The sequence below is a fragment of the Chlamydotis macqueenii genome, chromosome 1, assembly GCF_036417535.1.
Source record: "Chlamydotis macqueenii isolate bChlMac1 chromosome 1, bChlMac1.mat, whole genome shotgun sequence".
Lineage (NCBI taxonomy): Eukaryota > Metazoa > Chordata > Aves > Otidiformes > Otididae > Chlamydotis > Chlamydotis macqueenii.
In genome coordinates, this window is record NC_141556.1 from 59,392,357 (window position 1) to 59,419,169 (window position 26,813).

General features: G+C 38.3%; 1 protein-coding gene and 1 long non-coding RNA gene across 3 annotated transcripts in view; one reads left to right on the forward strand and one right to left on the reverse strand.

The window, feature by feature from the left end:
- The window catches only part of LOC147602123 (uncharacterized), a 359,474-nt gene extending 335,271 nt beyond the window's left edge, over positions 1 to 24,203 (reverse strand). The window contains exon 1 of the long non-coding RNA XR_015259239.1: positions 24,056 to 24,203. This is a non-coding gene — a long non-coding RNA (uncharacterized LOC147602123). The remainder of the gene's footprint in view (positions 1 to 24,055) is intronic.
- LARGE1 (LARGE xylosyl- and glucuronyltransferase 1) overlaps positions 1 to 26,813 on the forward strand; it is a 290,172-nt gene that overhangs the window by 45,056 nt on the left and 218,303 nt on the right. The gene's annotated exons all lie outside the window — the stretch shown is intronic.

Below are 26,813 nucleotides of genomic sequence, written 5' to 3' on the forward strand. Positions count from 1 at the left end.
GCATAGGAGTCCCACAGCTGTGATCTGGATGTATAGCTACAGAAATTGGATGATGCAGATTCAAATTATGATTCTGTGAAGTGTGACTTGCACTAATCTAACCTGAAAACAGTAGTGATGTAGATAAGGGAAGGAAGGTCTTTACCTGAATAAAGTATAACCATCTGGCTTTACCCTGGAGACGGTTCCTGCTGGACTTTTGAACAGCCTCCTACTTTGTTTTTATGGATTTGGATGGGTACCGGTGGAGGAATGTGTTGTCTCAATTGACGAACCACTTGTGATGTCTTCTGATTGGTTTCCAGCTCATTCATATATCATTTATTTTCTGCTTAACTCCAAGTCCGTTAGTGGTCCCACTGAGGTAAGAAGAACTGTGTGCTGAAGTACCGTGGTTATTGAGTTAATTATCCTGCATGCTCAGAGCTACCCAACAGTCATCAAGACACTTGACAGCAGTCTGCCAGGATGCTAGCAATAGTCTTTGCTTGTACCTTTAGTCCCCCTTCTTCTCTCCCTCCCTGCATTGCAGCCTTATTGTAGCTTTTTCTTGCTTATTATCCTCTTTTCTTCATGCTGGCCCTTATGCTTAGAATTTCTCTCTTAATGCATCAGAAAGCTGTTCTTACTTTATACATATTTGCAAGCAGTAACCTGTTTTTCTTGACTGAATTCCTCCTTAAAACATACATCCTCTGCAACCCCCTGTCACTTTGTGCATGAAAGAAAATGATAATGTTACATATATTAAACTAAAATCTATCAATTTCACTGCCTGTACTGTACTGAATACCTAATTAACATTCTCTCTTTTATTGCATATTTTAAGTTTGGACAGAAGTCACCTCTTTCAACAGTTTGCCAAGTGTCGTGTAAGTTGATTATGCTTAGTAAAAAGTAATAGGATCCTGTTAAATTTTAGCTTTTGCCTTTAATGCTATAACTGTCTCAGGGAAGGGATCAATACAGCAGTATTCAACTCCAAGTGAAAGACTTAGATGTTATTATCCTGTTGGACCTCTTTTCTCAACCCTGATCTGCTATGCTGTCTGGCGTAACTGAGGACCCCTTTTCAGCAGAGATCTGTAACTGAAGTGAAGAGTTATTGCAGATCAGGACAGAGGTGGCTTGGCAAGGCTGGGTGCGATTAGCAGGCTTTTTTCTTCAGCCAATACTGCAGTTTCCTCATTTTGCATAACCCACAAATCAATTTAAAGATAAATAAATAAAATCTTTATGTCTTGGTGATTACAGCATTGTTCTTGGAATAATCATGATTAGTATTTACTGGGGATATTGCACTGTTTTTGACCTGATTCACTAAATTTGAGTTATATTAGTATTGCTGTATTCCTTACTAACAGTACTGCTTCTCCCCAAACAACTAATCTTAAACAAACAAACTTCAGCCTGTAGACAGCACATCCATTCTTCCCAGTTATCTTCTTTGAACTGCTTCAAATTAGTCCACGTGTTCCTGGGGTGTCTGCTACAGAGTATTTGGACGACAGTGTGAAAGACATAAGAATTTTCCATACTGGTGCTTTCTAGACTGTGAAAGATATTTTGGGAATGGGGAGAAAAGTTGATTTTATATAGATTTTATATAGATTTTCTCCTGTGTTATGGGATCCCCTGAGTAATTATCCTGAGAAATAGGGCACTGGTTTGTTTTTTGGTTTTTGGTTTTTTTTTTTTTATTTGCCAACTGTAGAGGTCCGAAGACTATACGATTAGTGTGTAAAGCTATTATGTAAATCTTCTTTGCCCCAGTTTAAGTTAATGCTCTACATACGGCATGCCTGGTAGGGTGAAAATTCATGTTTGCTCCAGACCTGAGCAATGCTGAGCAGTGCTGCTCTTGATGTGTTGCTAGAATAGGAAAACTGGTCAAGGAGTTTATAAAGTACTGAAGCAATCATTTTAGTTTATCATGTACAGGATACAGATGACTCACTCCTCCTGTGTTTTATCATTGACATGAGACTGTTCTGTAAATAGCACATGTTCAGAAATAGGACACCTCCCACCCCCATTAGATATGAAATCAAGGTAATGTAGCTATTTGATTTTAAAACAAAAAGCAGGAGCAAATTTGAGCACTAGTAGCAATCTAGAATTGCATTCTGAGATAAGGGACCAAATTTTATTTCCACTTCCTGACAGTAGGCCAAATTACTAGTCATCACCTAGGAGATAAAGGGAAAATAAAGAAATAAGGATGGCTAAGACATAGTGCCAAGAAGACTGATAGTGGATGGACAGAGGGTTTTCTTTTTTTCTTTTTCTCTAAACAGCATTTCAAGATTCTGCAATAAAATCTGAGAGTTTCTGAAAGGGAAATGCAAGACTGGTAAAAGTAGTCTACAGGGCAGTGTGCTGATAGCTGAAGAGTTTGAAAGAAGTTATGTTATGCTGTATGCTTTTTTTAGTATAGAATAGTCATGTTGTGACTAAGAATTCCTTGATTACAAAGCTGAGAAAGGAGGAGAGGGTCACACCTCAATATCTTTCTTAGAAATTCTGGATTCCTACCATATTTACCTATGGCTCACAATCTGGATACAGAGCAGGGAATAAGAACAAAACAAAAAAGAAATCAAGAAGGGAAGAGTGAAAGGCAGACACGAAATCCTGTGCCTGGGATGGAATTAATCCATGCAGTAAGTACAGGCTGGGGGCAGACTGGGTAGAAAGTAGCTTTGCAGGAAAAGACCTGGGGGTCCTGCTTGATGACAAATTAAACATCAGTCAACAGTTTGCCCTTGAAGGGAAGAGGCTAATTACATACTGGGTTGTATTAGCCAGAGTGTTGCTAGTGGGGTGAGCCAGATAATTATTCCCCTCTATTCAGTGTTTGTGAGACCCAATGTACCGTACTGTACCCAGTTTTGGGTTCCCCAGCACAAAGTGGGCCATACTTGCACGTGTCCAGTGGAGGGCTACCAAATTGGCTTGGAAGGGGAAACAACCTTCCTGTAGACTTAGAGGATTCTGAGTCTTAAGCAGGTTAATATGGATAACAAGATACCACATGCCAGCTGCCTGTGTTGATTGTCTACACACTTACTCTGACTCCATAACAGAGTGTCTGTGTGATAGCTTATTCCTTTTTCAGCTCGAGGGTAAATACCTAATACTCTACTGGATTTTAGCTTACGATACAAACATGTATACTGGTTGTTTCTCAGCAGTTGGTACAAGTTAACAACCTGCCTCATAGTAGCCTGGGCATACGTCACAGTTGAGAATTAACCTATTCAGTTGTACCTTGCAGCGACACGGCTGCTTTCTGAATCATTCAAGTTCACGTGTTAGTATTTTCCTCATATATTCACTGCCATGAAAGAATGAACAAAATCCATTAAACGCTAGTGATGTGAAGATAGTGTGTTAATGTATGAAAATTTACAATGGATTTAAAAGCTTCTTCATGGACCTCCTCTGTTACTGCTTTACACATATTTTTGCTAGATCTCTGTAGCCCAGTTTTCAGTTTGAAGGGTGTGCCAGTTTCACGCTTAAACTTTCTTCTCTTTTTTTTTTTTTTTGGGAGATTAATTCGGTGATTCCCACTGGTGAATGAGGTTGTTCCTATTTATAGAATATCCTTCAACACACATTTAGTGCTCAAGTTTGTCACCAATGCAAAAAGATTAGATCTCTTTTTAAAGAAAGTCAAAACACATAGTAAACAGCTCTGTAACTCTAAACGTAATGAGAGACTGAGAAAGAAAAAATGAAAACACCATATAGAAATGATTGGGTAGTGATTAAAGGCAATTTGTGTCTCGCCCAAAACCGAAATGAATGCTCTGCTGTTGTTTTCAGTAAAGATGATAATATAGGGCGTGTAAGGAAGACAGGATAGTTCTTGGGAAGGGGTATATACAGAAATGGAAATTACCATTTCTGAGGTGGAAGCAAACTGTGAAGAACTTCATGTGTTGAAACTGAGCAGACCTGATAATCCCTACCTCAGAATATTGAAGCAACCGGCACATGAAATTGTAAATTCTCTGGCTAGGATTTTTTTTTTTTTAGAATTCATCAAATAGGAGGGATTTTTATATGGTGTCTCTTTTTAAAAAAAAATGGGGCAGAGACATCTGCCTGACTACAAACTTGGTAGCTTGATCTTACTGCATTACTTTAGAACATATTTTGAGGGAGAGGTTGCTTACAGGCATAAAGGTGAACAGCAAATGATGTGAAATTTGTTGTGAGTACAACCAGAGAGGGGTTGTACTACACTAACCTGCTATCTAATGTTACAACTAATTTTTTAGAAAGAGGCAGGTGTCCTTGATTATCTGGATTTCAATAAAACATCTGATGCACCATTACATGGGGAAAATAATAGTCAAGATAAAACAAAATGAAGTTTAGAATTAGGAATGAAAGGTGAACAAGAGAAATGGCTGCAAAGAATCAATAAGTCAAGCTGAAAAGAATGCTAGATAGGAGAGAGGATACTGCTGGATTACCTCAAAGATCAGATTTGAAAATATTTTAATGCTTTCTTGTTAAGGAACTTGGCATGAAAAGTAAGCAAGCAGAAAGTTGCTGATGACATGGAGCACTGGAATAATGGACAGGAGTGCTGTACGGAAAAATAAGATGCATAGAATGGAGTGAAAGATCATGCCCATAACATGCAATTGTAATTCTTTTATATGTTGGAAATGCTATTGCTTGAAAACGGCTGAGGAACAGAAAGAATGGGATATGACTGTCAACTGCAAGATGTTTATGAACTGTGACTGTGATGTAATCCTAAAGGAGAGCAAATGTGATCTTTAAAAGGATCAGGAAAGGTATTTTTGCAAAATAGGGAAATACCAAAACTGTTATACTTCTGTAGTGCAGTACTTAACTGCAGTGCTATACATCCAGAACTCCAAATAACCTGTTTAGAAAAGGTAAATGCAATTTGGAAAATAAGCAAAGGAGAGAAACTGCTTTGGCTTGTCTGGTTATTGAAATAGAAGCAGAAGAGTGGTTTTCTGCTCTCTGGGAACGTATTGTGGAGAGGATAGGCACAGCACTGGGAAGAGCTATGTGCGTTGAAAGGAAGTACAGTGCCATCTTTGAGGTCTAAAGCATGTTGTCCAAAATACTTTATTGGACTATGAGACATTTAAATATTTGATCCTTACCATCAAATGAATAAATTATTCTCTGAAAGATTCAGGTCTGTATTTTTTCAGGTCTATTATGAAGACTGCTGCCTTAGAGAACTCCTTGGTAAGGCTGCATGTTTTCCTAGAATGGATGAGCATCGCTGCTCTTGGAGAACAGGAGGTTTCTTATATATATATATATATTTATTTTTTTTTTCCATTTGACCTGGTAACAGGAAAAGTTATGGTTACAAAGTTACAATGTAACTTGTCTAGAGATGTAAAAAGTAGATGTTTAGGGCATTATCTTATTCAGATAAGATTCAGAGTTATTTAATTTGATGTGATTAAGCTCATTTTTGTAAGGAAAATATCATCTGAGAAGGTATGCGGGAATCTGTTTTAAGCCCTGAACTGTAAACAGAACCGAAAGAGTTCTTGAATCCCTTCTTCCTTATGCTCTGATTTGGCATTCATTCAGGACAGCGAGGAAGCTCAGATCTCCACTTTCATAATGACACCCCTCAACTAGTTGCTTTTCATGCTACTGTCTGATACCTCTTTACAGATCTTCTGGGTTTTATATCAGTAGAGTTGTCATAATTCTGACTAAATTTCTCCCTCTTTTTCAGTGGTTCAGTTTACAATCTCTTCTGCTGTCAAAACGCTATTTGTTCTGCTCACCACAGCGCTCAATAGCACACTGAGCATGGAATTTAAATGTAAAACAGGTTGTTTCATAAACAGCTGAACTAATGACGACTGATTTTCTATTGAAATGTATCCTGTTATCCTAATTTAGCTCTCTAGAAAACATTCTCAGATCTCTCTCATATCACCTACTTACTTGGCTGGAGAATTAACAGCAGACAGGGGGGCAAGCGCAAACCCATTCACATGCTAAAGCGTCAGCTAAAGATTGAGGTGTAATTACCTTCCTTCACTGGGAACACTGGCTTTGTTTCTCTTCCTATGCTTCCTTAGTTGCTGACTTCCACAAAGCTAGCAAGAATTTTATCTATTGAAACTGCTGACGCTTTGTCAAATGTAGATGAAATTAGCCACAAGTTATGAATGGGAAATACCTAGAGAGACAAACATTCCTTTTCACAAGAAATTAAGCTAAAGATCTTCAGAGGAAACAAATCTGCAGTCACTTCGGGTCTCAATCATACCTAATAGAAAAGTTGGAAGCTGCTGGTTGTTTTTTTTGGTTTTGTTTGTTTTTTTTTAAATCACAAATAATTTTAAAAATACAGCTCTGAAAAGTCTTGTGAGGAAAAAAAGGTGATGCAGAAAGCTGTGTGTTCGAGGATAGACAAGTTCTGATTATGTCTCGTCATCTACAGCCGTATAAAAGTGGAACTCTCCTTTTGTCTGTGCTAGATATTTGCAGGCAAAAAGCATTTCTTGGGAGACATTCAGGTATCCAGCTTCTTAGAATCTTATTTCAGACAATAGGAGTAAAGAACGGACAGACTTGTAGGTATTTCTAGATAATTGGGGAAAAAAAAAAAAAAAAAAAGAGAGACAGACACACTCTGGAGACTTACAAAGGACTTACTTTTTTTCCTTGAGTCTGAATTAAATAGCCAGGATCTGAATATTTTCTTACTTACATTGTTACTGAATAACACTGATTTGACTGATTCCACTGCATCTACTCTGCATTTGGTGAAAACTAAGAATCAGGTACTCTCTTAGCATTCTGGTTGACAGAATCTCAACCAGCTGATCTATCTTTCTCTAAACTAATTGAATTATAAAATTGAATGAAAAAGGGCAAATCTCTCTCTCTCTCCTCTCTCTCTTCCCCCCCTCCCCTCCCCCCGCCCCCACCCCGGAATGGACAAGCTCTTGATGTTATCTTAAAAGTGCTTATGATACATGAAATACTTAATGTCTTTTGGAATTACGTTTCCTGCTCCTAAAAATGCACCATATATAGTCTGTATATTTTAAAATATCAAGCCATGTGTTGACATAAGGGTGAATACACTAGACTTAAACAGGTTGTGTATGTTTTATTTAATATGAATGCAGCCTATGTATACATAGAATATGAAGTCTGTATGTTTTTCTGTATCATCTCCGTGCATAATTCTTGATTCAGTAGGTGGGATGGATGGTGTTGGAGGCGCTAATACACAAACAAAATTTTAATTTGCGTTATGCTCCCAAATAATAGAATGCTATTTAAAAGGTTCCTATTTTTGAAATTCTGGATTATTTGGCAGTGAAAAGACTTAAGATAAATTTTGGTTACTTGATTTTTGTAGGTTATGCAGATTAGAAATCTTTCCCATGTGAGTAGCAACTAAATCCTTCTTTTTCTACATGTTTTGAACTTACTGAAATTACCAAGTGATTTGTAGTAATATAGCCAGTTCGAGTAATTTTTCATTTTTTTTTTTTTTTTTCTCCAAGTGCTGGTTGCAACCAGAATCAGGAAAACAGGAAAGAGGAGAGAGAATGTGAATAAACATAGGACTCATCCTTTTGACTGGATGAGAGCTGGATGTGAAACAGATGAACAACCAGGAGAGTTCCTTGTGGTCTTCTGTACTTACCTGTAGAATTAATGTAACTAATGTTGCTGGTAATGACAGTCTTTTTGTCTGTAAAGAAAATAGGTGTGGTTTAGTACAGTTTGTAGGACATAATTCTTGTTCTCCTAAATTCTCATCCCACCTCTGCTGTAGATTCTCTGATTGTCCTTAATGATCTTCAAAAATTCACTTGCTTTTAAGAAGCAGGCGAGACAATCGGGCAATACACGCATTGCATTGTAGATCTTAAGTGCTGTTTCCTACTCTCCTTTTTCTTTGATTTAATGGACAGCTCTGTATGAATGATTCTAGGAAGAAGGACAATTAAATGCTAAAGGTGTTTTCTTTACAGGACTGCTTAAAATAGTCATTGAACTATGTATTTACTTCATGTTTCTGATGGAAAACTTCAATTTGAAAATTAAGATTGTAAATCAAATACCACTTCTGGAATAAAACTGAGAGTAAAATGCTGTTTTCAGAACAAGAGCGCTCATTATTGTTCTGTTTTCCTCAAACTCAATAGAAAAACTGTCATCCTTTTCTGTGAGAGGAAAGTTAGGCTGGTACTGGGCACTTCTGGACATCTCACTTTTATGTGTTGTCTTAAGAAATATTAGGGTGAAAGTAGAAGATTTTCACATAAGGACAAAACAAACAAACCCTCACTTCATATGTTTTGGGAAACTGGCCAAATACAATGAAGGTTACTTGGATAACCTTTTCTCCCTCATAACAGTGCTGCCAGCTTCTCACATCCCACTTAGCTTATCCTTTAGACCTTGTTTTGGATAGCAGTTCTCCAATGAATGGGTTTACAAAGCCTCAAATTAATTTTTGTAAGATTGCAGATGTTTAAAATTGGAAAAGTCACTGTAGTTTTTGTGCACTGTATGCAAGAATTTGTACAAAATGTGTATTTGCGACATGTGTGTTTTGTTTTCAGTGTTCTTCACTACCTACTTCACAGTGCTATTTAATTTTTGTACTGTAAGAAGTGCGTGCAAAATACAGAAGTACAGTGCAAAACCTTTCCTAGTATGCTTTTTGTTAAAATCATAGGGTAGATGGTCCAAAAATTAAAAAAAAAAAAAGATGGCTAACTGAATCCTTTCAAGACAGTTTCAGAAGGAGGTAAGACCACCTCCTTTAGGGACATGCATAAGATGTTCCTCCCTCTTGATAGTTCTTGATTTCTTTGTTATGAGAATGAATGAAAGACATGTTCTTTCAAGTTTGGTAAAAGTTGCCTGACAGATGCAGAAGTTATTAGGAACACAAACAGTAATTGCACAAGCTTTGTTTCTTTAGAAAAACTAATTAAATACACAGGTGAAGTTCAGTTTTAACAACATAGCAGTGTGTATTTTGCTTATGGCATGTTTTTTGTAAGTAGAATGAGAAAATTGTAATACTTCCCTAAGAGTGTGATTCTAGTTCTGTGTTCTGTTTTGTGTTCTGGAAGTATTTTTGTCTGTCTGAAGCTTGCTTTTTTTTTTTTTTTCTTTTTTTTTTTTTTTTTTTTTTTCTCCTCCTGAGGATTCCTTTAAATTCTTTACTGCTTTTATAAATAGCTAAAATTGGCTTCATGTAGACTGGAATGTTGATCTTGTAAAACCTTTGGATTGCACAGAGACTTAATTGTTTATGCAACCATCCTATTAAATCATGACACCCATTTGGAATGAATATTTAAAAAAACACACCATATATAGTCTGATGCAAGAGGCAAGCTCATGCTCACATTGTAATGAGAGAGGTGATTAGTACAAAAATTATATATGTGTAACTGTATATACAAAGTATTTTTCTCCTTGTTAATATTGATTCTGTATTCTTTTGTGCTCTTAAACTATTTAAAATTCTGATCTCTTCATAGATCAGAAGCATAATGAGGAAATTCAGTGGATACGAAATTATTTTGCCTCGGAAATTGTCAACAAAGAGCTATTCTCTTTTTAGACCATGTATAGCCATTTTCTTGCAAAACAGTATGTATTTTTAGTTTTTTGGTTGTTTTTCAAAATGATTAGTACTTTTGCTGTGAAATATGAGATTTTAAAAAGACATTGATCTCTCTGCTTTCATTAGATGTAAATAATAATATTGGATTTCCCAGCAACTTAAGACTTTGTAGGCATGGGAACATAATTCAGTAATGAACAGATAAATGCAAATAGCCTACTTGATTCCCTTTTCTTTAAAAAAAAAAAAAGCAAAAAGGTAGTAAGAATATGGCTTGCATCCTCTCAGCTCCTATACTGGGAATTATACTATTGACTGTAGAGGATTTTACCCCTTTTATAGAATAGTAGAATCAAAGAATAGTTAGGGTTGGAAGAGTCCTTTTAAATGTCATCTAGTCCAACCCGTCTGCAAGGAGCAGAGACATCTCCAACCAGATCATGTTGCTCGGAGCCTCATCCAACCTGGCCTTGAATGTTTCCAGGGATGGGGCATCCACCACCTCTCTGGGCAACCTGTTCCAGTGTTTCACCACCCTCACTGTAAGAAATTTCTTCCTTATATCAAATCTAAATCTACCTCCTTCTATTTTAAAACTGTTGCCCCTTGTCCTATCTACAACAGGCCCTGCTAAAGAGTTTTGACCCATCTTTCTTATAAGCCCCCTTTAAGTGTTGAAAGAGCACTATAAGGTCTCCCTGGAGCCTTCCTTCTCCAGGTTGAATAGCCCCAACTTTCTCAGGCTGTCCTCATAGGAGAGGTGCTCCAGCCCCCTCGTCTTCGTGGCCCTCCTCTGGACTCGCTACAACAGGTCCATGTCCTTTTTATTCTGGGGGCTCCAGAGCTGGATGCAGTACTCCAGGTGGAGTCTCACCAGGGCAGAGTAGAGGGGGAGAATCACCTCTGTGATTCTGCTGGCCGCACTTCTTTTATGGCCACGCCTGCTGGCCACATTTTTTTGATGCAGCCCAGGATGCAGTTGGCTTTCTGGGCTGCAAGTGTACATTGCTGACTCATGTTGAGCTTCTCATGCATCAGTACCCCCAAGTCCTTCTCCTCAGGGTAGCTCACAATCCATTCTCTGCCCAGTCTGTATCTGTTCTTGGGATTGCCCTGACCCATGTGCAGGACCTTGCACCTGGCCTTGTTGAATTTCATGAGGTTTGCATAGGCCAACCTCTCCAGCCTGTCAAAGTTCCTCTGGATGGCATCCCATCCCTCAGACGTGTTGACTGCACCACTCAGCTTGGTGTTGTCAGCAAACTTGCTGAGGGTGCACTTTATCCCACTGTCCATGTTGCCAACAAAATGTTAAACAGCACCAGTCCCAATACTGACCCCTGAGGAACACCACTCATCACCAGTCTTCAATTGGACATCAGTCTTTTGACCACAACTCTTTGAGTGTGGCCATTCAGCTAATTCCTTATCCACTGAATGGTCCATCCATCAAATCCGTGTGTCTCCAGTTTAGAGAGAAGAATGTCATACGAGAAGGATGTCATATGAGACAGTGTCAAATGCTTTGCACAAGTCCAGGTAGCTGACATCATTTGTTTGTCCCTTGTCTGCCAACGCTATAACACTGTTGTAGAAGGCCACCAACTTGGTCAGGCATGATCTGCTCTTAGTGAAGCCGTGTTCGCTGTCACCAATGACCTCTTTGCTCTTCATGTGCCTTAGCATGGTTTCCAGGAGAATCTGCTTCATGACCTTGTCAGGTATAGAGGTGAGACTGACCAACTGTAGTTCCCCGGGTCCTCCTTATTTCCCTTTTTAAAAATGGGGATTAATGTTATCCCTTTTCCAGTCAGTGGGAATGTCACCAGACTTCCACCACTTCTCAGATTCCTTAGATGGTCTGGAACCTGCTCTTCTGCTACAGTGGGTGATTTATACAGTGGGGAGTTTAATATGTAACTCCTTTGTTTGAAATACATGGAAAGAAGGATTGGGAACTAAGTATGCAGTCCTTTCATTCTCCACTGAAGTCTTAATATTTGTGTCACAAGTGCAGAGGACTGAACATACATTTGGAGGGAAGAGAGTAACTACACAGGCATTCTTCTAAGCCTTTTAAAATAGCATCTTTCAAGTACAGCAGCATCTCAAAGGAATCCAGATGCTTTTTATGCATGCATTTGCTTTGCTGAACCTTAGTCTATTAGGGCTTTTTGACTTACTAATATTCAAGCTACTGTGGTAGCAACTGATAATTGTTGTAATGAGCTATTTGTAGGAAGCACAGTAATACTGACAGGTTTAAAACCAGGTAATTGAAAGGGCAGTTGGATGTTCATTTATCTGGTCTCCACATATGGTAAAAAATCTCTGTTAACCCCCAAAATAACTCCTAGGCAGCTGCTGGTCTTTCAGCTGTTCATCTGGCTGCTACAAGAGAAGCTCTGTGATTTTCAGGGAATGTTGCTCTAACCTGCAGCACCAGCACCTCCTGCATAGGCTAAAGCCACTGTATGTCAGTTCTGTCTTTGCATTTGCATGCCCCAGATCTGACTGCAGTGTAGAACAGGTTAAAATTAAAGCTATCTTTAATTAGGACAAGGTGGGGAAGGTACAAGCACAGGAGTGAGTTGAAGGTGGCTGGTTTACAACTCTCCTCCTTCTGTTAGTAATAGAATGGTATCGTTTGAGTCAAGAAAGTTTGGTCTTTTTTTCCTCCCCTGTTCTAGATGTTATCCTTTTGAAGCAGGATGCTCCCAGCCTTTTGAAAAATAAGACCTAGGAGAGTCCTGGTGCTGGAGTGTGAGAAGGAGCTGTTCTACTGTGGAAAAAAATACATGTATTAGAAATAAATTAAGGTTAATCTATTTCCATATGTACATGATATGTATTTATATTTATTTTTAGAAAGTTTTGTAGAAATAATTGTAACCAAGTAAGTCACAGTCCTAAATTAATTACCTGTCTTGCAAAGAATTTTATTGATGTGAGTTTATGTTTTCTGACTGGAAAAAAAAAATCATTAAAAGAAAACCTGAAAAATGGTCTTTTTCTCTGAGAGGGAAAGAAGGATCATTTTCCCAGCTCTGGTAGTTGTGCCTTACTAGCATTATGGGTTTGGGACCTTTTGGAAACCTGTGCCAAGCAAGCTGTGGTTTTCAGTCTTTTCAGACTGAATACCCACGGCAACACTTTTACAAAATAGTAGCTGATGGCTTGTATCTCGTTTGGTCTGCTCTTTAGACAGGGATCCAGCTGCAGCGATTATTCATGTAGATAGGCTCTTGGCCAATCTTGTGGACACATATCAATAGTTATGATACATGATTTCTATTCAGTAAATCAATTTGATCTTGGAGAGTGCATGATACTTCTTTCTACTTTCTTGAAGATTGAAACAAACCTATTTCATGAACTCTGGTGGTTTATATATGCACTAATAATCTAGTCAAGGCATCAGCAGTTTATCTCCTGTAGTTTCAGCAGATCAAAACTGTGGGATCGTCCTGGGATTTGGACCCGCTTCATTGTAATTTTAATCTAAAAGAAATTGCTTCTTAGCATCAGAACTGATAAGACATTGTAGAAAATGAAGAAAATACAATTCTGGTACCGGCTGCAATTCCAAGATTATGAAGGAAGGACCCAGCTCATTACCTTTCTACCTAACACTGGAGATACTGGGGTGGGTGTACCTGCTTCTAACTTCTGTTCTAGAATTGGCAACCTTGTTAACAGCAGAGGGAAAGAATAGTCTAGGGGTTTTTTTTTATTGAGGTTTGCAATCCATTAAAAAAAAAGAAAGAGATGTTGACTTCAAACCATATCACAGCATGGTTGTAAAGACCATGTAAAAAGTCAAGCATGGTTTTGTGGTAAAACACAACATGATTTGAATTTAGCAATGTTTTGTCCCCCCGACCATTCCCCTCCCCACCCCTTGGCTTTACTACAGCAGTGGAATTGTCTCAGTGCTAAGAAGACATTTTCTCAGAGACTGATCTCAATACGTAGTTGCATTGTTGTAAAGCACAGCTGTGTAGAGCCAGTTCTAGTGTACTTGCAGGCTTGTTTTGATTATTTGTAGGGAGTTCTGTTCTCCTCCTCCTTCAGAGATAATGAAAAGGGATACATTGACAGTAGGTAATACTGAGCCTTTTTTTGAGGTAGGAGATAGAGAAAACACATGCACACTTTTATTTGCAGGTTCAAGGCCAACACTCTGAACTGTGTTGACTACGTTTGTGAGACAGTTGCTTTTTCCACTGAAAGTTTGAACAGCAGTTGGTAGAAATTGCCATAGGAGGCAGATTGGAGCGATTTGACAATGCAAGATTATGGACCTCATATAGAAGGTGCATCACTTATTATAATGGTGTGGTATTTCTCCAGACTCTAAATACAAACATCTCCACTGTTACATTGCATGTGTTCTTGCATATTGTGATATTGTCCCCGTTCAGCACACACCCATGATGCAACAGCATGCCCCATAGTTTGCACTTTATTGTTCGTGCTCCCTATCTCATCATGGAAAACAGAAACAGGGTTTGCCTGTGCTCAAAGAGGTTTATATTTTAAATGCTGTTCTATTTCCCTGACTAAGAAGGACAGACAGCTCCATTCATGCCAGAAGTACTTTGTTTAATATATCTTCTCTCCAAGACACGTTTTGAAAGGGTGCAACCTTAAATATGGTGCTGTCAAGGAGAGTTACGACTACAACATTTATTACTGCTGCTTGCAAGAGCAAAGGGATAAAGCACAGGAAACATGCAGTCAAGATGGACATGAAGTTCTCTGGACATGCGCTAGTGTAGCTGCAGTCGCTGACTTTCATTAGTGGAAGATGCTTACTATAGTAAAAATGCTCATGTGAGGTAGTTACACTATTTGAAAGATTTATTAAAAAGAAAAGAAGGAAAAAAAATAATCTTAACAGCTGTTGCAAGTATGGCCTTCTAGCAGTTACTGAACTGAGCTAGAAATGAGCCAAAAATTTGAGCTAAGATGATTTGTATGCAGTTACCAGCCTTTTTTTTTTTTTTTTTAATCACAGTGATCTAACTCCAGTAGCCATGGAAGTGGTATCTATGTTTTGGGATCTCCATGATGGTTGTACTGTCTGCTATCCCACACAAAGCAGCAGACAGTTTCTCCCAGAAGCTCCCAGCAGCAGAATGCAGCATCTCCTCAGTACAGAGAGTTTGTGCAGAGAAGAAGAGGGATGGCAGGTGTCTTCTCCTCAATGCAGAAAGCTGCCTGCTTATCCCACTGCAGCTGGCGTAATGGGAGATGTGGTATTGCAAGTTGAAACGACTGCTTGTATTACTCATTTCTCCTCTCACCACTTGAAAATTTGGAATAACGTAAAAATAACTGTCTGGAATTCTGTGATACTAGCTGGGGCTTTTTTAGTGTCCATGATAAACATAATGCAGCTAGCTTTCTAAAAATATTAATCTTGCAAGTTAACCCATAATGTATAACTGCAATAGATGGTATTAGATGTGAATTTCCTGAATTTCCAGAATTTTATGTTAAGAACCTTGTCACTGCTGCAACACATTTTTAAGTCTGCCCTTTGAGATGGTTACTGTATGACCATCTTGCATCAGCATCATACAAGTGCTGAAAATCACCAGGAGCACTGTGAGACAATATGTAATTTCTTCCTTTTCTTAGGCTGGACAAAACTGAAGGTTGAATAAGAAATGCAGGAGCTACATGTGGATGGATTGCATGCAGATACAGTAAAGTCTTAGACTCATCAAAGCTTACCAACACTAAACACTGGGAGATACTGTTGTATAATTTCTGTAACATTAAAGAAGTCTGCTACGTGCCACTGTTGCCAGAGATTTCACCATTGATATGAGGAATAGTTAATCCTTTAACTGTGAGTTAAAGTATGTAAGAGTCAAAGTGTATAAGAGTAACAAATATGCCAGTCTGTTCCAGTGTATTCTTCCACTGTGCAGTGCGACTATGCCTATTGCAGTGAAGGCAGCTAGAATGGGATCATTATGGCTCTGGTCTGTCAGTGCTTCTCCGTTCCCAGAGAGCTGAGCTGCCTTTGATAACGATCTCTTATTTGCTGGGAGATCATAGAAGAGTGACTGTTTGAAAAGTCACTCTGTCAGTGCTCTAGCTAGCTGCAGTGCTTGTGTTATGCCGAGAATGTCCTTGCCCCTCAGTCTCTTTTCCTAAGTGGGAATGCTGGCAAAGGGCCTCTGTGAGGTCTCTTTCAGTATCCTACTCCTCTTCAGTTCCTTCTATGCTTTCCTTTATTGCTCTCTCACTTGTGTTTTCTTATATTGCACCACAGGAGTTAGGAGACTCTAAAAATGTTTGACTATGTCCAAAAAAAAAAAAAAAAGAAAAAAAGAAGATTGTTCATAAAGTTGTTCTCAAGCAAATGACCAGGTGGTTACAGCTTTTCCAGCGATTTTCTAACCTTTAAATTACCTAGCTGCTTGCTAGAGGAGTTAATTTTCCTTCTAATTTTCATGCTGATTTCTCACTGATGCTTTGAAAAGAAACTTGGACTCTTCTTAGAGTCAGCTGGGGTCAGCTGTCCCGGCTGTGTCCCCTCCCACCCTCTTGTGCACCACCAACCTACTTGCTAGTGGGGTCATGTGAGAAGCAGAAAGGGCCTTGACTCTGTGTAAGTACTGCTCAGCAGTAACTAAAACATCCCTGTGTTATCAACGCTGTTTTCAGCACAGATCCAAAACATAGCCCCTTACTAGCTACTATGAAGAAAATTAACTCTACCCCAGCCAAAACCAGCACACTGGTACATGTCTTCTGTGAAAATAGAAAGACAAAGTCAGTTTACTGGATTTAGCAGAATGTCTTCAATTCCAGGTAGCAACTAGGTGGCATGTCTTCCGGCAGTGCTCTACTGGCACTGGAAGGAAACCCACCCTATGTGCAGTGTAGTGTCTGAATTTTTTGTTTCCCTTACTAAATATAGCAGATTAAAGGACTCACCAACTGGTGGTGTCTGGCACAAATGGGAAAAGACAAGCTGCTCTTCCACAAAAATGCCAAGTGTTACTAAAGCTTTGGATAGTTGTGAAAAGCAACTTAACATTATGAATCTAGTATGTAAGACTATGGAATATACAGGCCCAGAAGAGGCATAAAAGATGTCAAAACAATCCCATTTCCAGGTTGACCTAACTGCCTAATTTAGAAACAGAAGGCTGTCTTCAACCCTTAAAAGAACTAGTACTGCACCATGACATTAAATGACCATTTCTCATCCAGTATGTGCTTGGTTCTCCCTCCTCCTAGGTCATTGCTGCTAGGGGCCTGATTTTCATGGAATATTGAATTCTACTTTATGGAAACGAGGCCTCCCACTAGGATGCCTGAAGTTAGATGCTCACAAGCAATGATTCCAAAAGCCCTGACACCTTAGGAACTGTATATCTCTCTGTTATGGAATGAAGTGGCAGAGAATATTGAAGGTTGGACAGAGGTATACTAGTTGAGGTATAATATGTGAAGAAACACAATTCCTGCTTACAGAGGATTTATGCAATCACTACACAGCAATTTTCACTGGTATTAAAAGTCTAACCATTATTTGAGATTAAGACAAAACAAACAAACAAATAAGCTAAAAAAACCCCACATAGTATGAATAGGTAAAAGTGATAAAAAATGAATAGTACTTGAAATGACTCAGTAAGTGCTATCATGAGAACTCAGGAATAATCACAGCAGAAGCAGCAAACAGAAATTACTTGTATTCATAGGCACACTTGCTGTGTAATTATCAAAAGGCTGAGTCAAAATTGAGCAAGTCTGTCAAAAATTCAGCATGTGTCAGGAAATATTTCCCGGCTAATAAATAACATGGCAAAAATCTCCCCTGAAGAAATTAGCGGCTCCTTTGCATATCTGAATGATATGTAATGGGAAAAGTGAATACAGAGTCAGCAATTGTGTGAGGAAAGAAGCCACATTACTGCTTTTATTTTTGGCTATGCCTGGGGTCAGAAGTTCCTTTGTTCTTTCTTTACCTCCCATTAGAGCAAACATAATCTGCTTCATTTCTCTTAAGGCTCTTTTTTCCTGTCCAACATTTTTTTTTATTTAAATAAAATAAAAATGTCTGTCTGTGTTGCAAACTGTGACTGTGTTGGCTCATTATTTTCAACACTTGCATGTTAATGAAATGTTGCCTTATCCTACATTGTAATACTTTTCAAAGGAAAAAGCCCTCTTTAAAGAGGCAGCTGTAATTTATTTAGTTAGAACTTCAAACGGTAATACTTAATGTGCATGCTGTAAAGTGCTAACTATGCATCAAGTATTTACAGTGTATAAGGCTACTTATATAATAACATGCTTTATTTATCAATGCTTCCGCAATTTCGCATACTACTACTTTTTCAGATATGGAAAATTGACTCCCTTTGTTTTGCTCTTCAGCTTTCAAGCTCTTTGGGGTCAGCATTATTATTTGCTTAAATATGCTTAGAAGTTGTTACTATTCCATCAAATGCAATGGAGAATTTATCCATTCTCTGCAGGTGCTTACAACAAGAAAAAGTTAATAACATTGAGTGTGTGTGTGATGTTGTGTTTGTAAGCATGGTTCCTTCTTTAGAGAGTATGAACTGTAGGGTGAGCAGAAATGTTTCTCAGATTGCTGCTAACTAGGAACTGAGCCGTAACAAATCTGCAACTGCTTCATGGTTGTCACTCTATCGTTCACCATGACCATGTGGAATTTCACAGCAACAGCAGGGATAGGACTTCCATCTGCATGCATCACAAATCTCGGCCCGTGGCCCCTGGAGAAAGGACTCTGCCTGGTTTTGGTATTCATGTGTGGGGCGCTACTAGTGGAGACTACCATGTGTGAGAAAAGACAATTAGTTACTGCATTAGTACCAGCAGTAACAGTAGAGCCTAGTGGCTTTTATTGGCTCCAGGACATTAAGCTGCTTTATCCCTTCCCAGTGGTTAATTTTAAAGAGGACAGCAAGAAAAGACTTACATGACAAAGGTGTTTATACTTGAGTGACACACAGCTCTTTTTTCCTGTTTATGAGCAGATTTCCCTAATTATTAAAATCCCAGCATGTAAGATGCTTAGGGATAGTTATTTGATCATGTGGCATATGTTTTCACATGAGACTATGCAGTAAGCATGCATTTCTGAATGGGATCATGTGCGTTAGCATCCCCAAGCACGTTAGCTTGTGCAGCAAGGAACAGTATTAAGCTTATTGCTGCAAGCTAAGCATCCTACAACTTTTTTTTTTGGTGCCCTGGCTTGGGACCATATGTGATCATAATTTTTGCAACTAGCGTAACAAAATTTCATGTGGAAATCCTATAGAAGGATTTTGCTTTCACAAAATGCATTTTTCTTTCTCACGCTTACTCTTTCACTGATTTCACTGACATATCCAGAACAACCAAGATGTGTGGCTGACTGACGGAACCAAGATTAGTTACAGTGCTAGAAAGGGTAAAAGATTCCAGCTATTAAGTCCTCATCATATCTGCTGGGTTTTTTTCTTGTTTGGTGATCACATGGTATTTTTTGACTGTACCTCTTGTACTATTTAGGAGTTGACAGTGATTGTAATCTTAGTCTTCTCATTCTGGATCATTTCTGTAAGTCAGTAGGCAACATTACTGATTTCCCCACTGTCCTTCTGCCACCTTGTCTGAGTGATTTATAGTTCTAATCCTGTTCTTTATCTTCCTGACACCTTCTCTTAATAATTTGATTTTGCCCTTTATTTTACACAACCAGACCTCTTGAGAAACTGCATACAGAAGTGTAGTTGATAACTGATGTATCTGAGGGTGCCCATCAACATGTGACATCTCTTATTCCTTCTTTGACTGTTTCTTTTGCTGCTTTCACAACACATGCATTTCCATTGATACTTCATTCAAACTAGTTTTTGCAGTCCTATTACAGATCTCTACACATTTAGTTGATTGGTGGGATACAACAACATGCTTTGCTGAAGTGCAAGCAAGTTTCATAATCTTTTTGAATTCTCTAGTCCTTGAGAAGAAGAGAAATGTCATAAAATCTGTAGTTACATGCTCTGTTTTGCTGTATCTCAGCCTAAGGAGTCACTGGAGTGTTCCCCTTCTCCCGTCTCCTCCCTCCAGTTAGAAAAATGCCAATTTAATTGTGTGGAGCATCCAATGAACTGACAAGTCCATGTTGCCTTATGACAAGCACTGCACTTGAAGAAAGTCCTGTATCATGCTTTCTATGTTTGTCTTTTCTGGCCCTTTATTAATTGGAATCTTTACCTGAAAAAGAGGACCTTTTATGCTCCTTGTAAAAGTATCATAAACTAAGAAAAAACTGATGTGATTAGCTTATATTGTAATTAAATGGTTCAAGAGACAGAGGAACAGCGTGTGTATGTTACATACATACCAGGAAAAAAAACCAACCTTTTTCTTGTAAAGGGATTGGAGGAAGTTTATTTATTTTCCGAAGAGGCATTATCAGCACTAGAAATTTGAGTTGCAATACCTATTCTGCAATAACAGCTAATCTTTTGAGAGCAGCTGGCTCAGTCATCTACAATGATGTGATTTTTTGGCTTTAGCTTTTTGTTGGGGTTTTCAGTGTTCTTTTTCTTTGGTCAGTTTGTTTTAGCTGGTTGATTGTTTTCCTAAAGAAACTTGTGATGAGGAAGTGAAATAAATTGAATTGTTGCTTAAATTAAAAAAAAAAAAAAAAAGGAGTGGGAGGGGAATAATTTAAAGTTAGCTTCCCTTTTATAGAGGATTTTTGTTTCTTGTTAATATATGGGAGTGATAGTAGATTAAGTTTCTTTTCTATTTACAGAATTCTCTGTATATTATGATTAGTTTTTGCCTTTCCAGGGCTAAAACCACAGCCAGCAAGTGATGAAGCAACCTTTCTTTTATTTGAGCTCAGGTAGGGGAAAGGTCTTTCATTTCCTTTCCCAAAGTCTTGGTATTTGCCAAACAATACAGGGATGATTGAAAGTGGTGCGTTAAAAAAAAAAAAAATTAAAATAAAATGGTAAAAGATATTTTTAATGCTTCTACAAGTCCTGTCTTCTTTCCGCTGAGAGAAGGGATGGCTCGGTGGTATGACCGTTCCCTTCTGGGGCCTATTTTTGCATTATAATCTAGGTCATAACTTTTTAGAACCTACATATCTGAAGCTAGTTGCTAATTCTAGCTGTATTAATTTTATTTCTGAATTTGAGACATTTTAAGACCTTGTTTTATAAAAGTATTGAGTACACATAACTTCTGTGGAAGTCTCTAAATCTAGAACTTGTGGCATTAAATACAAAATGGGCGTTTTTGTTCATAGAATCATAGAACAGCCCAGATTGGAAGGGACTTCAAAAGATTGTCTGGTCCAGCCTTTAAGTGTAAAAGGGAGGCCTAGATGAGATTGTTTAGCACCCTGCCCACTTGCATCTTGTTGAGGCTTCACAAGACTGGGTTTATTAAAAGGTAGCCATCCTACAATAGCAAAGCAGATTTGTAAAAAAAAAAAAAAAAACCAACAATTTAATTTTGGACTTTACAGTATTTGCCTCTAGATTACAGCCTTTGAAAAAAAGAGTTTGTTTTGCACCGAAACTGTTGTTACTGCCTCCTGTTTCTGCAAAGCCAAAGAATGACAGAATGAACAGACCTTTTTCAAGGTATTATATTTCAGGGATTTCATAGAGAATAACAAGAAGACTTTCTTCAATAAATAACTATCAGTCTGTCTTATATAATTTGAATCTAGGTTTCAATCTTTCTTCGATTTCTTTATTTTGGAATTTGATTTTTCTGCTGCCTTCCTAAAAAGCAATGGGGTATCTCTCAGCTGTTGCTTTCTATCTGTGAAGGATTTGAAGGTGAATGATGCACCCACTGGGTCTGATAACATTTTCGTGTTGCCTAAATGTGAGAATTATGGGGGTCCAAACTAATAATCATTGTGTCAGACTTAAGTGGGAGTGGGGGAATAGTATGAACTGAGTTAGCGTATAAGGATGTCTCTCTGATTTGCAGTTGCTAGTTACCAAGGGAAGCAGTGATTTTTAACAATGTGTGGGCATTACAGAGATGATCTTTTTGACTTGGCAGCAGCTTGTAAGGTTATTCTTATCATCTTTGTTAGTGTCCTTGTTTCTTTTTCCATCACCTTATTTGGGTAATGAAAGATAGTGTTAATGTTATTATAGTGTATTATTTGGAAAACACCTATTCAGGGCGTAATCTTTCGTTCTGTAATTCTCTGCAGAGCAAAGTCAGATGCTGTCTTAGGAAAGGGGATGTTAGCTCAAGTGTTTAGGATTGCACATGGCTCCTGTATGAGACTTCACTTCTTTCTCCCTCTCTGACCACAATCCTATGTCACAGCTCTGTTGCTGTCCTAAAAACATGAGACTTTCAACCAAATAAGGTAATTTATATATTTTCTTAAGACCTAGATTGTGAAAGTCAGCTCCATAACTCATAAAAAGGATCATCTACTTCCATGTCCGTAAAGCAAAAATGTAAAAACCAAATTATTTTCTTAGTTGTGTAAGTTCTTCATGCACATAAACATGAGACACTTGCTTATTTTCCTATTCATATGCATAATGTGACCAGTGTTAACTTCAATCAACCCACATAAAATTAGAAGGAAAGCATAAGATTGTTATTGTAATATCAGATTTTAACTATTGTAAGAATGTGTCTTGTCAGTGGAAAGGATAAGAGTGGGCAGGTAAAATCAAGATCTGCATTGGCTTCTTTTGTAGGAGTTGAATAGGGATGAACAAGAAAAGGTCAGACCTTCATGATCGTTAGGGTAGAGACCGTAGCCTTGACTGTCCCCCAGCACAGAACGAACATGTTTCTTTTGGTTTTTTAATAATATCATGCAGAGCTGTTTTGCAAGTGTTTTCTATCCTAGAATAACCTAGAATAATTTTTCTTTTCTTTCTTTTTTTTCTTTCTTTTTCTTTTTTTTTCCCGGACTGCAGCTATAGGATAGTGTTGGAGTTTCCTGTCTGGCATGGACTTTCACCAGCTCATTAAAGCTGGAATTTATCCCTCAATACATCTGTAGACTGCTGTGAAAATTGTCATTTCTTTTGGAAATGATGTTTCATTTATTTCCCAGAGCTGTAATTCAGCACTAAATACTGGGGACATGCCAGATCATAGGACTGCAAAATAGACTTTTGAAAAAAAGCCTTAGACCTTCCTATATTTTAAAATGTTTGAGAAGAAAAAAAAAAAAAAAGTAGTGACTCTTCAGGCATGACACTGAGAACTTCCTAAAAATTCATCCCCAAATGGTCATATCTACAAAGTTAGTTAAATGCAAAAAACCAAAGGAGAATTAAGAAAAAGATGTCGTATCAATTTTTAATTTTTCACTCCCTATGCTGTTCAGCTGTGCTGCTAAAGAATGTGTTGGTAATTGAGACAACCTGAGCCTGTAGATTTTCTTGGGTCTTGAACTGGGAGAGAGGGTCTGATCATGGCATGAAGGCTTCCATGTAATAATGTTTTTCAAGAGGAGTAACTTCCAGTTACAGTGCTGGACTTGGTCTTTGGAATCCATTTTTCAGCTCACATTTCAGACTTAGTCTGATTATAGACAAGTGTTGTAGTTCAGCCCCGAGGGGGACCAGACTACGCAGTCTCTCTCTCTCACTCCCCCCACTCTCAGAGAGAATAGGAGGAGATTTGGCAAACAAAAGAAAACCAGAAGAAAAAAAAAAACAAACATGTGGGTTGAGATTGAACAAAAAGTAAATTTAACAGTAATGACAGAAGAAAACAAGAGAGTGATGGAACACAAATACAGTACAATAGCTCACAACAGATCTCCACATCCAGTCTCTTCCAAGTAGCAGGAAGCCTCCCTTCAGCACCCTCCTCACTTATATACTGAGCATGATGTCAGATGGGATGGATTAGCCCTTTGGCTAATTTGGGTAAATTAACCCCAGCTGTTAGCTAATTAGTTAACTATCCCAACCATAGGGGCTACCAGCTTCAGTTCTCCACCCAGCTCAGGTAAATATTAACTCTATCCTGGCCAGAACCAGGACAACAAGGCACTTGATCAGTCTGCCTTGATAGTCTGCACTATGGGAGATCAGAATATTTTCTGCCTGGATACTTTCAGATTGCAAATTCTATAAGCGGCAAGAACTTGCTGTGTTTGCACACCACTTCTCAGATGTGATCCTCTTATGGTAAAGCCCTGTGGTGGTTTAGCCCGGATCACCACACAGTTTTTTATTCACCCTGCCCCTACCTAGTGGGACAGGGGAGAGAAATTGGGAAGAAAGGAAAACTCGTGGGTTGAGATAAAAACAGTTTACTGAAAATACTAAAAACTACAAAGCTAACAGGATATAAGGATATTAATATATACAAAATATACAAAATGAACAATGTACAATTTCTCACCACCCGATGTCCGAACGACCGACGCAGCCCGTCCTGAGCAGCGATCACAGGAACAACACCGAGCAGCAAGCAAAGGGGGAGAGCAAGCTAGCAAGGTAGAGGGAACGATGCCAGCAAGCAAGAGAGAAGAAAAGGATGCCAAAGGTGCCCGAACGGATACCCGACAAGAAAAGGAATAACTGAAAATGATGCCCCCTCCCATGGGCAACCCCCACTTATATACTGAGCATGACGTTTATGGCATGGAATACTCTCTTTGGCCAGTTTGGATCAATTATTCTGTCTGTCTTTTGCCCAGCTTCCCGCATCTGCACGTTAACGAGACTTGGAAAGCCAGACAGTGTCCTTGGTCTCATTCACAACAACTCGTATCATCAGAATGTTTTTATCAACATTCTTCACACACAAAATCCAAAACACACCAGCTACTGAGAAGAAAATTAACTCCATCCCTGCTGAAACCAGGACAAGCCCGTAGACATAAGTGTGCAAGAAGTTTCTGCACTGTGAGGAGGGAAAATGTAGAAATCTTGCCATTTTGACTGCAGGTCAGTATTGCTGTTATTTGCATTACATGGGTAAGCCAGGCACTCACTTCTAGGATTCAGTGGGACTTCTTTTCCAGAGCCTGGCTACTGTATGTTTTCCTGCAACTAGCAAATGTGTGTCCTACTCTTTATTGCCTACCATTGTCAGAGAGATGAAGTCTTTTTCACTCGCCTCCACACCTTTCCTTGAGGCATCAGGGACGATTCTTCTCATGTAGTCATCTTGCTAAACAATGTGACACCTGCTGTCTGCCTGTGGCATTGCAAGGCTTCAGTGTGCATTACTGAACAGTGCAAGCACTTTACAGAATTATAGGGCTGACTTTCAAATGGAGCACCCTTTTAGTTGAAACTCCTTTATTTTCTTGGAAGCATTTAGAACTACAACATCAGGATGTATAATTTCAGTCTGTCTTAGTTTAAAAAATCGCTCTGAAGCACTGAAAGTTAGAATACATCTAATTCCTTTCATTGCCACCTTTGAGGAAATAACTGCTTAGAATTATAGATTTGAGGGGAAAAAAGTGTTGACGTTAAATAAGTGATTTATCTTTACTTCCTTTGCCTACTGTAAGTGCAAAAGCAGGAAAATGCCCTAAATAAGCTACCTTTATCAAGTACCTAATTAGCTGAGCTCTTATGCTTCAACATAAGACAGGTTATGAATGGGATGATAAAAAAGGAATTCTTTTATAGCCTAATTTTTAGATGAAGAAAAAACTTGCATTTGATCACAGCCGTTGATTTTCCTGACAGCATCACAGCCTGTGAATTGTTCCTCATTAATACAGCTATATGAAACTGGGTTTTTTTTCAGTTCACATCACATTTTGTGTGGCTTTTGCCTTTTTCTGCAGCTTGATGCGGTACAGCTTTGTCCATATTAGCAAATACTGAGGCCGAGTAGGAGTGGATTCATAGAGTGAAATAGTTGGTGCTCTGGACCTGATACACAGGATACATTCATTCAAGTTTTTTACAGTAGGCTAGTTACAATTTGGTCCCAGCAGCTAAGCATCCGTAGCATCCTTTAGCGTACGCTCTGGAATGCATCTTCTGGTTTAGTTTCATCCTAAAGGTATCCAGTTTGTGCCCACTCAGACTCAGTCACGGAGCTCAGCCTAGAGTAAGCAGGAATGCTTGGGGAGATTATGTCAAAGGGATCAAGGTATTCCTCCTCTGAATTAAAATGCTAATGTGAACTCACTCATTGACTTCTTTCTCAGTTGGAGCTGAAATTGCCTGCTTCCCTGCTTTTTTTTTTGCACATTGATTCACCAAAAGGAATGGAGATTGAATTTCTGGGACATATGTCATGGTAGCTGTAGGGTTCCAATTGATAAATGTTACTGCTATTAGCATGCTGATTAAACGGTTTTTCCCCCATAAACTTTTGAATTTTTATACCTCCAAGTCTTTCATATTACTCACATAGTGAAACAATTTTAGATGCTTTAATCCAAAATCTCCTAACCTCACAGATGCCACTAAAAACTAAACAGAAAATCCAGCATGTCATTACGAAAAAAAAAAAAATACCTCGAATGTGTAGATCTGATTCATTAATCTTTGTTAGTGGCACTTAGACAGTGTTATTGAGGTGCTGTGATAAAATATTAACGAGGACTGAGGTATTGCTTAGATGAGATATTTTCACTGCAGTTAGGCTTTTTGGATGCTTTTCTTGATGTTATCATTGACTTGCTGTGTAATCAGTAAACACAATTTTCCTTAAATTCTTAAATTTTTTACTTTAAAGACTCAAGGACTTCTAAAGACATGTAAATATTATGACATTGAATTTAGAGTTCCTGGTATCTTAATATCAGAGTTTGTTACAGGAATATTAGAAATGCTAAAAAAAAAAGTTGAGACCTTCAAATGAAGGCTGGGAATAGCTAAAACCCCCCTGTTTATGCTGACAAAGTATTTTAGCATCACAAGTAGTAAAACTGCATTCTCCCAAAGAACTGTTTCAGTGATTCACATTTTTTCAAGCCTGATAAAATCATACTAAATTTCTGCGCAAAAGCTGGTTTTTCTCCTGAACTTTTTTTTTTGTGTAATTATTTGCCAGTATCACTTTAAGTATTAGAAGAATGACATGTATAGTGTTTGATCATATTATTGAATATAGCTTTGAAGATGACAAAAAATACCTCAAGATGTACTGCACGTGTACTTCTTCTGAAGTGTTTAGACACAAAAAA